The following is a 14,015-nucleotide window of genomic DNA, read 5'->3' as shown; positions in this document are numbered from 1 at the left end:
TACAGATACTTATGACTGTATAATAATACACGATAGAAATGGAAAACAGGGTAGCGCTGTAGTCTCTTCGAAACGTTTTGAACTGCCAGAAGAAGTTTTCACAACCCGGACTCGTGAAGGTACAGGCTCCCTTATTCCGGAGCAAGGCGCAGTATCCCCGATGCACCCCCCCGCACCACCCAAAACGACACACACTTCTGTGACGATTGGGAGACCCCGGTTCGACCAGCCCCTGTGGTGGAGGAAACGACCCGCTGGAGAGAACACGCAGACTCCACACAGAAGGGTCACCTCGGCATTTATTCCAACAGCAAAACAACACCAGAGAGAAACGGTCTCCGAAAGAGAAGCGTACACCGGGAAAAACACGACGGGGTCATTACAAATGGGAATAGGAGTTCTTTTTTTCTGTTCCGGACGTCAGTTGTATCGTGTCCTGGTGATTTCTCCCGTTTCGAACGGAGTTTAATGTCGCGTTTCTACTTTATTAGAGAGAGGCACTGAACTTTGGGGAACGTGACATCCACCCAGTATTACTAGTAGGTTGATAAATATAAATGTTCTTTTTCCCCCAGTATTATACCTCGCGAAATATAACGACGGCCAACTCCTTAAGTCGAAATTTAAACCCTTCTCACGCTACAAGACAGTCCGTCAACATCGCCGCGGCCCGAAGCGCGACCTTCGGTATGACGTTGGCCGAAGGGGGTAGGGTAAGTACGTCACAGCCGGGGGAAGCCCCTATCACGTGAGAGGGGTGCGGCGGGCGACGAGCCCCCGGGAGCGAAGAGAAGCTGATTTGCGTGGGGTGTGGAAACACTACACGACCGGGCAAGCGAGCCGTTTTTTTTTTTTGTTTTTTCCAGAACATCAGAACAACCGCAGAGATGACCATCGATCCACCTCCGGACGTTTCCTTTTTTGTCCTCTTTGGCCTCCAAAATAAAAAAAAAACTGGGATCCATCGTGGCGTTGCCAAATTAAAACGTCAACCACTTTTCGGGCTTTCGTGCTGTCCATGATGAAACCGTCATGGTTGTGTAAGGATACGTTACGTCACAGACTGGCGGCGCTCGGACGTGAGGAGTGTCGTTACGTTTTTGAAACCCAAACCTGTAAGATTCAATTTCAATTCAGTTTTTTTTATATAGCGCCTTTCACAACAAGAATGCCCCAAGGCCCCGAACAAAGGAGTTGTTTCACACCCCCGCCACCCTCTGTGTACAGTAGAGCACCCCTGTCCTGACTGGAGGAGCTCACCCAGCTGTGTCTGGAGAGAAGCCAGGGTATCGGCTTCAACCACAGGGCTGGGCAGCTTGTTCCCCACCTCCACCACCCTCTGTGTACAGAAGAGCCTCCTGTCCTGACTGGAGTGACAGTAGAGACGGGGTTCATGGGTTATCTGGAGGGGGACTTCGCTCCAACAAAACGCCCAGCCCTGCTGCTCCTACCTCGGACGGAAGACACTTTCCCCAGCTGCTCCATCGTCTTCTCCCTGCGGGAGACCGGCCGCCTGCCGGATCGGGGGGCGCTGTCGCCGGGGCGGGCCGCGGCCCCGACGTCGAGGGGCTCACGGGGGGGGGGGCGCCCTGGTCGTCGTCGGCACCGGCTCGGGTCTGGACCCGGGGGGGGGGGACTGTCTGTGTGGAGTCTGCATGGTCTCCCTGTGTTCTCCGGGTCCAAAGACAGGCTTTTGGGCTAATTGGCTTCTGGGAAAACTGGACCTGGTTTGTGTGTGTCCTGTGATGGACTGCTGTCCTATCCAGGGTGTGTGTGTCCTGTGATGGACTGGTGTCCTGTCCAGGGTGTGTGAGTGTGTGTGTGTCCTGTGATGGACTGGTGTCCTGTCCAGGATGTGTGTGTGTGTCCTGTGATGGACTGCTGTCCTGTCCAGGGTGTGTGAGTGAGTGTGTGTGCGTCCTGTGATGGACTGGTGTCCTGTCCAGGGTGTGTGAGTGTGTGTGTGTGTCCTGTGATGGACTGCTGTCCTGTCCAGGGTGTGTGTGTGTGTGTCCTGTGATGGACTGCTGTCCTGTCCAGGGTGTGTGAGTGTGTGTGTGTGTGTCATGTGAGGGACTGGTGTCCTGTCCAGGTTGTGTGTGTGTGTCCTGTGAGGGACTGGTGTCCTGTCCAGGGTGTGTGTGTGTGTCTGTGTGTCCTGTGAGGGACTGGTGTCCTGTCCAGGGTGTGTGAGTGTGTGTGTGTGTCCTGTGATGGACTGGGGTCCTGTCCAGGGTGTGTCAGGGTGTGTGTGTGTCCTGTGATGGACTGGTGTCCTGTCCAGGGTGTGTGAGTGTGTATGTCTGTGTGTCCTGTGATGGACAGATGGTACCCAGCCTGGACACCCATGAGACACTGGCTTCCTCAGAAGACTCTCACGGAGGGCACACTGTCCCTAACCCGGGTCTAGAAGAAACTACAGTGATCTATATTTCCTGCGCCTCGGAAGGGGTTAAGACGTCTATGTCCGGCGCCCGCGCCCGCGGACCGACGGTTCGTCGTCGAGCTCCGCAGCTCGAGCTTCGGTGCGAGGCAGGGCGGGAGGGAGTCGATGTGGCCTCGGCGCCATCTTTGCTGGTGAGTCAATTGTGACCGTTGCGGTACAATAAACCATCAATAAATCTTTTCCCACCCAGGCCAGTATTTCTGTCGCGGCCCACGTCCCTTACAATCGACAAACTATAAAAAACTGTAGCCCTTCGCAACATTACACGCCATTTTTTTTTATTTTAAACGTCCGTTAGATACGCAGGTGGCTCGATACCTGTCTTAACCTCGCCGGCGTCTTTATACCGGCAAGTGAATTTTATTTGTGGTCCCTCAGAATTGTGACAGAAATGTCAGTGAACCACAATAAAAAACGAAACTTTTTTTTAAAGGCGATCAATGGATTTTAAGAGTAACCGTGTAGCGACTGACGTAAGGAAAAAAAAGTTGTCTTTCCCTACGAAGACGTTTTGGTACAGGACTTTCTTTAAATATCAGTTGTGCATAGCGTTTTACAAAACGTTGATGATGATCTTGGAGATAATTGCAAAGGAAAATTGAGATAACTACCAAAACATTACGTGTGAAACGACAGGACAGAACTTTGAACCCACAAAGACACAAAGGTATGAAATATTGCCTCGTCATGGGGGGTTGATAATTGTAATAAGTGTTCCTAATTTTCGTAAAGAAATGTATATTATGGGAGTCACACGTGAGATTTAGTGTATATACGTTTCATATTGTGCATATATACGGGGTTAAAAAGTGGAATGAGTATGATTATAAACTCGTGTGTCCTATAATCAGATAATTTTTGAACAAGCTTTGATTAGACAGGTGAAAAACAACACCAGATCCTTTTTTTAAATATATTCTCACGTCTGAATATCAGCTTCTGCCCTCTGGCCAACATTTCAGGGCTCCCAGATGTAGATCCCAAATTGAAACAAATATTCATTTGTTACCCTTATTAAAACAGTTAATAGAAGTGAGTGACCAGGGTAAATAAAGGTGGGTCAGTGTAAACTGTTTATTCTGGACCAGACTTCGTCATGTGTGATATGTCATGACTTCTTATATTAAGTTTTATCTTTATATTTAGTTATACATGTGTAATAGATGCGATGTGTGTCCATAAAAATGTTTCTCCAGGGGAAAATCAAGTTGGTTTTAAAACCGTGTTTCCTTTTTAGGGTACGTTTGCATTCCAAGTGTGGGGTTTTTGCCTTTTTATCATATTTCGGATGTGAATCCGTGGTATTTTTGCTGAGACAAGTTGCCTTTCTTATACGCGGAGGGATCTGCTCGTGAGATGTCCGCTCGGTCCATTTCTGAGCTCAGTATAAGGTGTAGAAAGCATGACTGTCATCATAACCCGCCTCTCACCCTGGCCCGAGCCTGAAGCACGCCCCCTAGTGCAGGGTTAGAGGTGTGGAATAATGTTGTGACTATTGCTTCATCAATAACATGCTGATTGCATGTTTCTAGATGGGTATAACAGAGATCTCAACTACTGAGGGGCCTTATTAATAATTGCTTACACTTATATAGCGCTTTTCTGGACACTCCACTCAAAGCGCTGCACAGGGAATGGGAAATCCCACTACCGCCACCAATGTACAGCCCCAACCTGGATGATGCGACTGCAGCCATAGTGCGCCAGAACGCTCCCCACACAGCAGCTCTCAGTGGGGAGAAGAGCAGAGGGATGAAGCCAGTTCAGAGAGGGGGGTTATTAGGAGGCCATTATTGGTAAGGGCCAATGGGAAATTTGGCCAGGACGCCTGGGTTACACCCCTACTCTTTTCGAGAGACGCCATGGGATTTTTAATGACCACAGAGAGTCAGGACCTCGGTTTTACGTCTCATCCGAAGGACTGCGCCTGTTTACAGTATGGTGTCCCTTGTCACTATACTAGGGTATCAGACCGCAGGGTGAGCGCCCCCTGCTGTCCCACTAACACCTCTTCCACCTCTTATTAGCCAGTGAAAAATGGTAGCTTCCTCAGAGACACCGCAGGAAGACAGGAGTTTGTGATGAAAGTTCGAGAGGGATGGCCACACCCTAGTTCGGTCAGACTCGGCTGTCGATATTTTAGCAATCACTCCTGACTCCTCTCCTGAAACACTGTCAATACTGCACGTGATCCCCCTCTCTCCCTCGCGTCCCTCTCCCACCCCGTCTCCACCTGTGTAGCTGCCCCCCCTGGTCACTCCTCCTCGCTGTGCAGGGGGGGTCCCAGCCTCCTCGTCCTCTGGCCAGGAGCCCTCAGCCAAGAGGGTTCAGCCAGATCATCACTCCATGATCCTTTCAGTATGCTAAATTCCTGGTGTTGTTTTTTTTCTCCCCAGAAAACTGACTGTCCGCCCCACCTCTGCGCTAAGTGGACGATGAAATCAGGTTCCAGTGTGCCTGGTGTTTACAGGTAATACTTCAGACTGGTCGGCCTCACCTCAGGGTGTCTGGGCGTTTGATATTATACAGTTGCAATGCTGAGGCCTGTGACTGTGATGCTGTAAGGCTACAGGAGTCTCTCTGGAGATCCTGAGTGATTTTTGGCGTTCGTGCGGAAACACAGCCCCACCCTCCCGCAGTGTCCAGTCCGCAGAATTTCCTGGAGACGTGGTCTCGCCGATGGGCGACCCCGCCAGCGAGAGACTAGCTTTAGGCAGGATGTTCTGTACGGTTCAGTTAATTAGACGCGCACAGATGTTGAGCTCATCATCCTTTTAATTGTGCCATCTATGCTAACTGTAGCCGAGATCGAACTATCAAGGTGACAGATCAATAATTTTAAATTAAATAGATGCATGATATTGCTAGCGCTGATGCAAGAGGCAAGTCAGAGGAACTGAACACAGAATGGATAGGAGTCGCAGTGAGTGAGAGAGGAATGAGCTAAATTATTTAAGAGGATTAAAACACTGAAGAACAGGAGACACAGTGAGAGAGAGGAGATCACAGGAAATACCTCAGTAACAAACATACTAACACACAGGACAGGAGACACAGCGAGAGAGAGGAGATCACAGAGAATCCCTCAGTAACAAACCCACAGGACAGGAGACACAGCGAGAGAGAGGAGATCACAGGAAATACCTCAGTTTTAAGTGCAGACAACCGGACAGGAGACAGAGTGAGGTAGAGTAAATGAAACACAGTAGGATTGATAGGAGACGGGTTATGAAGAGATGGGACACACAGAGATGGAAAGAAGGGAGGCGACAGTTGAACTCGCTGGCTGAGTTAATTGACGCTGCTGTTTCTTTGGCAGATGAAGTCGGGGTCCAGAATTTCGCTGACGTGGCAGAACCGTCCCAGATCGGTCTCCTCCCATTCCTGCAGGTCAGTGCCCCTTCAGTCAGACCCTGTGTTCGGGGAGACACACAGGGAAGTCGCACACTGTGACAAAAGGCTCCAGAGACATCGCTGAACCACAGAATAGCTCTTGAGCATTTGTGCACCTTTTGGAATTCTTCACGTATAGTGAAAGGTGAAAATAAAACCAAGAATGGGTGACGCGTCTTTACACAGAGGCGGGTGGGGAACAAGCTGCCCAGCCTTGTTGTTGATGCCGATACCCTGGCTTCTCTCCAGATACAGGTGGATTAAATCATGGGTCCAATTAATCACTAACTACTAGACAGGCTTGAAAAACCGAATGGCGTTCTCTCGTTTTTAACCTTTCTTCAGTTCTTAGAAAACCTGCACGCAGAAAAAAAATAATTTGCATTGTTTTACTACTTCCAACGGTCAGGTCTGTGGGTATTTAAATCTGACTAGAATGTGTATTGTTCAAAATCTCTTGTTCACTATCAGTGTTGTTGTTTTTAGTGTCATTCTCATTACTCCTGTGGGTTTTATACTGTGGTAAAGAGTTAAAAAAGTCCTCACTTTGTGCTGCTCTCGGTTTGTTGACGGTGGCGTACTCCACATCCCTGTTGGGTAGTGTGATGTCTGTAGAGAACAGGATACGGGTCAATACTTATGTTTACTTATACTATACAGGATAAGACTTACATTAACACCATACTGAACAACAGGGCTCACTGTTCACACGCGTATTGACACTGTTCAGACGACAGGACTCACTGTTCACGCTTGTTTTCACGCTGTACACAACAGCAGGACTCACTATTATTACAAATGTTCACACTTGTGTTAAAACTGGACAGAGCAGCAAGAAGTTATCATGATGTTTTATTTCTGCTAGTTTAATAGATAGAAGTAAAAGATCCTCACTTTGTGCGGCTCGGGGTTTGTTGACTATGGAGTATTCAACAGCAGTATCTGTCTGTGTTAATTCTGCAAAGAATAAAACACATGTTCTCACCCGTTAACACTGTGCAGAGCAAGAGGGAATTCAATGAGTTAACACTGTACAGAACCGGACTCACTGTTCACACTCGTATTGACACTGTACAGAACCGGACTCACTGTTCACACTCGTATTGACGCTGTACTGAACAACAGGACTCACTGTTCACACTCGTATTGACACTATACTGAACAACAGGACTCACCGTTCACACTTGTATTGATACTTTTTTGATCAACAGGACTCAGTGTTCACACTCATGTCGACACTTATCACACTCGTATTGACACTGTACTGAACAACAGGACTCATTGTTCACACTCGTATTGACACTATACTGAACAACAGGACTCACCGTTCACACTTATATTGATACTTTTTTGATCAACGGGACTCACTGTTCACACTCGTGTCGACACTGTTCACACTCGTATTGACACTGTACTGAACAACAGGACTCATGTCGACACCGTTCACACTCGAATCGACGCTGCTCACACTCGTGTCGACACTTGACACTCGTATCCAGTAATGATTGCCCAACCCACCACTTAGCAGAGCTCCCATTGAACTGGCCCTGATTATACAATGCAAGGAGAAGTCTTCTAAGCCAATACTTGTAACCAGAAAGAGGCTGTATTTCAATTATACAATATACAAAGCAATACCATTTAACACAAAGATATATTCCACAGCTCAGCATGCACATGATGAGATTCTTGATATTAGATTAGTAAAAACGATATCAATGCACTGAGAGACGCTTAAGAATAAAGATGCATCTACCTGACTGCATATTAGTTTTAAAAGGTTATCAGCAAATGCATTTAAAAGTAAAAATGTAGTCTTACCTCTTGATCGTAGTGGTGATTCAATATCCAGGACCTTAGTCAAGTCTCAGAGTTACTGTACCTCCTGTCTCGATTGCAGGTGAAAAGTGAAAGGTATATTGCACTCAGCAGAAAGTGACACCGAGCAAAGACTCCACCCCTCCCAGAAAACAGCACTTCCCTTTGGCAAAGCAGTGGGTGGAGGAAGCCTTTGCTACCATTATCAAACACAGAAATCGTTATAATTTAATTTTAAAAACATGGCTAAGCATGGGTTTAAAGTATATTCAACAGTGCAGGTGCATTCAAAGAAATAGAGTTTCCCAAGCCCTCGGAAAGAATTACCATTTCCAAAGATGTCTAGTCTCAAGCATTAACATCCAAAGTACCTGTCTTAGCTGGGGCAGGAAGTTTGCCAAGCCACCTGAAAGAATTACCATTTCAAAAGATGTCTGTTGTAAGCCAGGTTCAATCATTACCATCCAAAGTATCGGTCTTCCCTTGGGGCAAGAGGGTTTCCTGTGTGTCTAGGATGTGTACTTCCCTTAAATAAAGGATGAATATGGGTACCATAGGTATTAAATCTCCCAAAGCTCAGAGTTAAACTAAAAAACCCTTGGTGAGTGTGTTATAACATGGATGGGTATTTATAGTCCAGTGCCTCCTATTTTACTAGAGATTCTGTTTGGGATTCAGAACTCGGGATCAAACTACTCCTAGGTACAGAGTAATTTACACACCTTCCTGCTACCATGATCAGAGCAGTATTAGATTAAATTTGTCATTTATTGAAAGCCCAGTTTTTAACAATCATTTTCATTTGAACTTACTTTTTTCAAAGAAGGATCTGAGGTTCACTTCTTGAATTAAATCTTTTGACAAGAGGTAAGACTTCTATTTTACATTTAAACCCATGTTTAGCTGTGTTTTTTAGATTTAACTGAACCAATTTCTGTGTGTGATAATGTCCTTGAATTCTGACAACATCACACTAAATTACATGATATAAAACAGCTAATGTTTCTAGAGATAAAGTTTCTGGGATGCTTCTAATTACTTTGCATTGCCAGGGACAGTTTAATTCACCTTGTACAGTACTGAAAGACCAAAATGCTTTTTTTTAAAGTTATTTAACATTTTATAGAACTTTGTCTACTATGGCAACATGATGAGCTTGGTGAAACTTGGAAAAATACTGCTTGGCCACTTATCTTAGGATAAAGATAGGATAAAGGTTTATCTTTTGCACCTACCTGCCCCCCAGGGAAGGCCAATGCTTTCTACGTTGATGGTTCCCTACAGTAGACTGTACCTTATCTTCAAAGGTAATGTATATTGACCCAAATCAGGTTTGGAATCCAATCTACTGACGAGATGGAGCACATCCTTTTTTCAGGATTTTAGCATCATACGTTTAGTATATTTAGTCCCTAATGCTGAAAGAAATGATCATTTGTTTAACACGCACGGGTCTGTCTCAAAGGATGCAGTGCTCCTGAAAGGGCTCTCAAACCCTGCATTTCAGATGCCTAGCTGTATCCCTCACATGTGGCACCTCAGAATGACTTCTAACCTTACCTGTGGTGTCTTCAGTCCCTATTGCTCAATGCATGGTGTACGTACTACATACATGTGTCTTGAGAATGAGGAATGGGCCCCTGAGACAGTCATTTGCCTGTTTCACAAATGATCGTATTTTACTAGAGATTCTGTTTGGGATTCAGATGTGCATTCGGATTTATTGGTACATGCCCAGGGCAGTAAGCAGTCTGAGGATTTATTTCCAGACAGCATAGAGCAGTGAAGCAGTGAAGTAGTGCATAAAGCATAAGAAATCATTTATTACATTAATATATGTGAAAATAACATTTTAGCATCATACGTTTAGTATATTTAGTCCCTAATGCCAAGGACTCCAGCAGTCTTACAACCACTGCCCTGTTTGCCTCGCCAGACACGATCTCTATTCTGTTGTAATCCACGATGTTCTTCAGGTGATTTATCATGTCCTTCCTCGCCTGTTGAGAGGCCATCCTGATCTCTTCTGCCGTGGCGTGCTTCATACACACCCTCTTCAAGTGAGCAGGAAGCTGATCAAAAGTATTCAGGCACATCTTGCACACCAGGGGAATCCTCGTGGGTTTCCTTTGAGAATAAATAATACCATCTGTGTATAGAAACAAGCTAAGACTGATTTCTTAAATTATCCTTAATTTTCTCTCTCATAGTTTGAGCATAATGATTTTATTATATTTATATAAGAATTGCTCATTGCTCCAAAATAAATAATGGTTTCATAAAAAAGTGAACACTTACTTGGTCTCAGTCACAGACTTTCCAATAGAAGCCATTGTGGAGTTCAGCAACTGCAGGTCCAAGAAGTGGGAAAGGAATTTTAAAAGAGAAATTGAATTACAAAACAAAAGGTATGGCTGAGGGATCACTGAAATATATATATACAAATTCCAAAGACTGAGTCTATATCTCCTTTAGGTGAGGACAGACTGGGTCAAACAAAAACAACATTTGAAGTGAATTACAAATGTATTGAGTTGTGATGCAACTGTAACTTGAACCTAACATGACTGGGGCGTGCATTTTTTAAATTGCATTTTCACAGCTGAAATACAAAATGAAGCTGATCGCAGTCCAAACTCAAGGTATTGTTGTAAAACTAAATATTCAACATGTTTCTACCTGTCCCTTTTCAGCTCACTCAGAAGTCCATAGCCTGCAGCCTGGTGCCTCTCTGTCTCTCCCCCTCCACACTGCTGGTCCAGTGGAGGTGCTGTTTGATCCTGCAGGATCTGTCCAGTCTCGTATAGTCTTACTGAGCAGCGCAGGGCTCCCTGGCCCCAGGTACGAACAGTGAGTGTCAGTGCAGAACAGTTCTCTGACACTCCGCTCCCTCACTCCAGCTGATCAGGGCAACTACACAGTGAGGGACCTTAAGGGAAGCAGTATCAGCACTGTGATCGTCACTGTGGGCGGTGAGCAGGTCTACAGTAGGGTCACTAGAGGGCTCTATATTCTTGACAGAGTGTGTTCTTCTATCATCCTCTGTCCTGATTGTCTTTCAGCTCACAGAGACACTGTCACCCTGCAGCCTGAAGCCTCTCTGTCTGTCCTTCTGTTCACTGGAGAGCCAGTGGGGGTGCTGTTTGATCCTGCAGGAGGTGGAAACTGGACCTCAGTGTGTTCTGTCCAGAACAGCACAGCCAGCTGTTTCCCCCAGTACAGTTTTTTTTATTTTTGATGATTAGCCATATGTTGATTATAATATTGGACATAATGTATAATTTGAACTCGATATTTTTCAGGAGTGAATGATTGTATATTTTCAGAATAAATTTCGAAACCAAATTATTGTCCCTCGATCTCTGTCTCTCTCTCACCCTGCTGTCTGTCTGTCCCTGCCTCTCTATCTCTCTCTTTCAGCCCCATCTGTCAGTCTGTCTGTCCCTCGATCTCTGTCTCTCTCTCTCTCCTTCCTCTTTCTCTCTCGGTTTGTTTGTCCCTCAATCTCAATCTTTCTCTTTGCCCGTTGTCTTTCTGTGCCTTCATCTTTGTCTCTCTCTCTCTCCTTCCTTTCTGTCTGTCACTCTGTCTGTCCTGCGTTGTCCCAGCTGGGCCTGTCTCCCCGGCTCTCTGCCTTCAGCTCTGTTCGACGATGTCCCACCAGCCCGTCTCTCTCTCAGCCTGTCTCTTGACTTGAAGGAGGAAGAGGAGGTGGAGACAGCTCCTCCGGCAGGAGAGAGGAAGGAGGTCAGTGCTGGTCCCACCCTGCCTCCTGTCCTGTCTGTGGTGGAGTTTCGCCGTCTTGTCTGTCCCTGGGTCTCAGTGTCTCTCTCTCTTTCAGCCCTGTCTGTCAGTGTCTCTCTCCTCCTCCTCTCTGTCCTCAGTGTGTCTCTCTCCTCCTCCTCCTCTCTGTCCTGTGGTGTCCTGTGGGTCAGTATTAGTGGGCTACACCCAGGCTCACTCACTGCGAGTGTGATCTCAGCAGAGTCTCTGTGCTCTTGGGACACTTGACTCACCTGTCTCTCTCTTTCTCTCCCTGTGCTGTCCCTCTCCTGCCCCCTCTCTCCCTCCAAGGACTCCAGCTGGAGGAGGTCCAATCACCACCTCCTGTGAGACAGAAGAAAAAGAAGGTGGGTAATGCTCTGATCCTCTCTTTACTCCTGTCCAGTGTCCAGTCAGTGTGTCTGTATGAACCCCTCTCTCTCTCAGTGCAGTGTTCATGTACTGGAGTGTCCAGTCATGTGTCTGTATGAACCCCTCTCTCTCTCAGTGCAGTGTTCATGTCCTGGAGTGTCCAGTCCGACTCTTAACGTGACTCTCCTGTCTCTGCTTCAGAAGCGCTGGTGCATCTTTTTGAAGTCCCTGAGCTGCATGTCGGTGGAGACAGAAGATCAGGACGAGCCAATGGAAGTGGCGGAGACCGTATCTCAGGAGAGGAAGAGCGAGGGAGAGGAGGAGCAGGCTGCTGGGAAGGACAAGAAGAGGAAGAGGAGGTGCAGGTGAGCAGACGGGGGCGCCGCCCGGTCGTGTCTGTGATTCAAGGAGGAGTCTCCTCTTGCTGTTTGATGTCATGGTGACGTCTGTGTCTGTGTCCCTCACACCTGCAATAACAATATTCTTTCCAGGTTCCTTTCCTGGTTCTGTGCCTGCTAAGATCTGGACTGGACTGTGCTGGACCGGAGCTGAGGGGCCCCAGACTGTGCTGGACCGAAGCTGAGGGGCCCCAGACTGGACTTAATCTGTATTGTAATTTTTGTTCTTTTGTTAAGCATCATTAAAATGGTTTTAAAAAAAATCTGTTTAGCTTTTGTTTTTTTCCCTCCCCCTCCCTGAAACGAACGAACAGAGTCTGTCCTTCTCTTTCATCCCGGAGAGTTTGTGGTTGACGGATTGAGGCCGAGAGCCCTCGTCGTCAGCGTGCCACCAGTTGGCGGGGATATAGCAGGGGGGGCATCGTGTCCAATACTCTTTGAAACGAGACAGATTTCAAGCCACCTCCGTCTGAAGAGAAGGAAGTCGACCACGAAGTCCAGGGTGTCCTAGGAAGATCTTTAGCCATCGTTTGCCCAGCAGCCATCTCACCCTGCAGCTCCCAGCTGGCAGCCCCCTCCCCACTGGAGCCCAGCAGGTGGGAGCCTGGTCAGTACCAGGAGGGGAGACTCCTGGGAAAAACTAAGGTTGCTGCTGGGAGAGGTGTTAGTAGGGCCAGAAGGGGGCGCTCACCCTGCGGTCTGTGTGGGTCCTGATGCCCCAGTATAGTGACGGGGACACTGGACTGTAAACAGGCGCCATCCTTCAGATGAGACGTCAAACCGAGGTCCTGACTCTCTGTGGTCATTAACAGTCCCGGGCTGTTTCTGGAGAAGAGTAGGGGTGTTACCCCAGTGTCCTGGCCTGATTCCCCCCCTGGTCTTGACCCATCATGGCCTCCTAATCACCCCCGTCTCTGAACTGGCTCCATCCCTCTGCTCTCCTCCCCACTGAGAGCTGCTGTGTGCTGAGCGGACTGGAGCATCATCCAGGTGGGGGTTGCACACTGGGGGGACTGGAGGGGATCCCCCTGACCTGGGAAGAGCTCTGAGGGGAGGGTCCAGACTTATTAATTATTATTATTATTCGTGCTGCACTGGGCTTCAGTCCTGGCAGTGAGAGGGGGACTCTGTGATCAGGACAGATACTTATGACTGTATAATAATACACGATAGAAATGGAAACAGGGTAGGGCTGTAGTCTCTTCGAAACGTTTTGAACTGCCAGAAGAAGTTTTCACAACCCGGACTCATGAAGGTACAGGTCTTCTCCCTTCGGCCGGAGCAAGGTGTATGGTGTCCTGGTGATTGCGCCCGTTTTGAACGGAGTTTAATGTTGCGTTTCTACTTTATTAGAGAGAGGCACTGAACATCCTGTGATGGACTGGTGTCCTGTCCAGGGTGTGTGAGTGTGTGTGTGTCCTGTGATGGACTGCTGTCCTGTCCAGGGTGTATGAGTCTGTGTGTGTCCTGTGATGGGCTGGTGTCCTGTCCAGGGTGTGTGAGTGTACTGTAATGGACTTATATCCTGTGAAGGACTGCTGTCCTGTCCAGGGTGTGTGTGTGTCCTGTGATGGACTGGTGGATCACAATATTAATTCTCCTCCTTGATTCCCTCATTCATCGCCAGAGTGAAAGCGGGACACGGCAGTAAAAGCTCAGCCCTGCGGGTGGTGGTCCACTCGGTATTTTTTTCCCCACGGTTTGAAACAGAAACAGCCGGGTGGTATTGTAGAGAGGTCGACGTGCCTGGTTTTCCTCGTCTGCGAAGCCCGTTTTTTTTTGGGGGGGGGGGTCGTGAGGTCCCACGCAGCGCTCGGAAAAGAAAA

General features: G+C 47.5%; 1 long non-coding RNA gene across 1 annotated transcript; it reads left to right on the top strand.

Annotated features, from left to right (window-relative positions):
- The first annotated feature begins 3,026 nt into the window (after positions 1-3,026).
- Positions 3,027-12,007, top strand: LOC138243245 (uncharacterized). The gene is made up of 6 exons (XR_011192066.1): positions 3,027-3,113; positions 4,843-4,916; positions 5,766-5,836; positions 10,351-11,404; positions 11,732-11,787; positions 11,993-12,007. It is a non-coding gene; the product is annotated as an uncharacterized lncRNA (long non-coding RNA).
- The last annotated feature ends 2,008 nt before the right edge of the window (positions 12,008-14,015 follow it).

This window comes from Lepisosteus oculatus, chromosome 14 (genome assembly GCF_040954835.1).
Source record: "Lepisosteus oculatus isolate fLepOcu1 chromosome 14, fLepOcu1.hap2, whole genome shotgun sequence".
NCBI lineage: Eukaryota > Metazoa > Chordata > Actinopteri > Semionotiformes > Lepisosteidae > Lepisosteus > Lepisosteus oculatus.
Note: the sequence above shows the minus strand (reverse complement) of the source record. Positions and strands in the feature narration are given on the sequence as shown.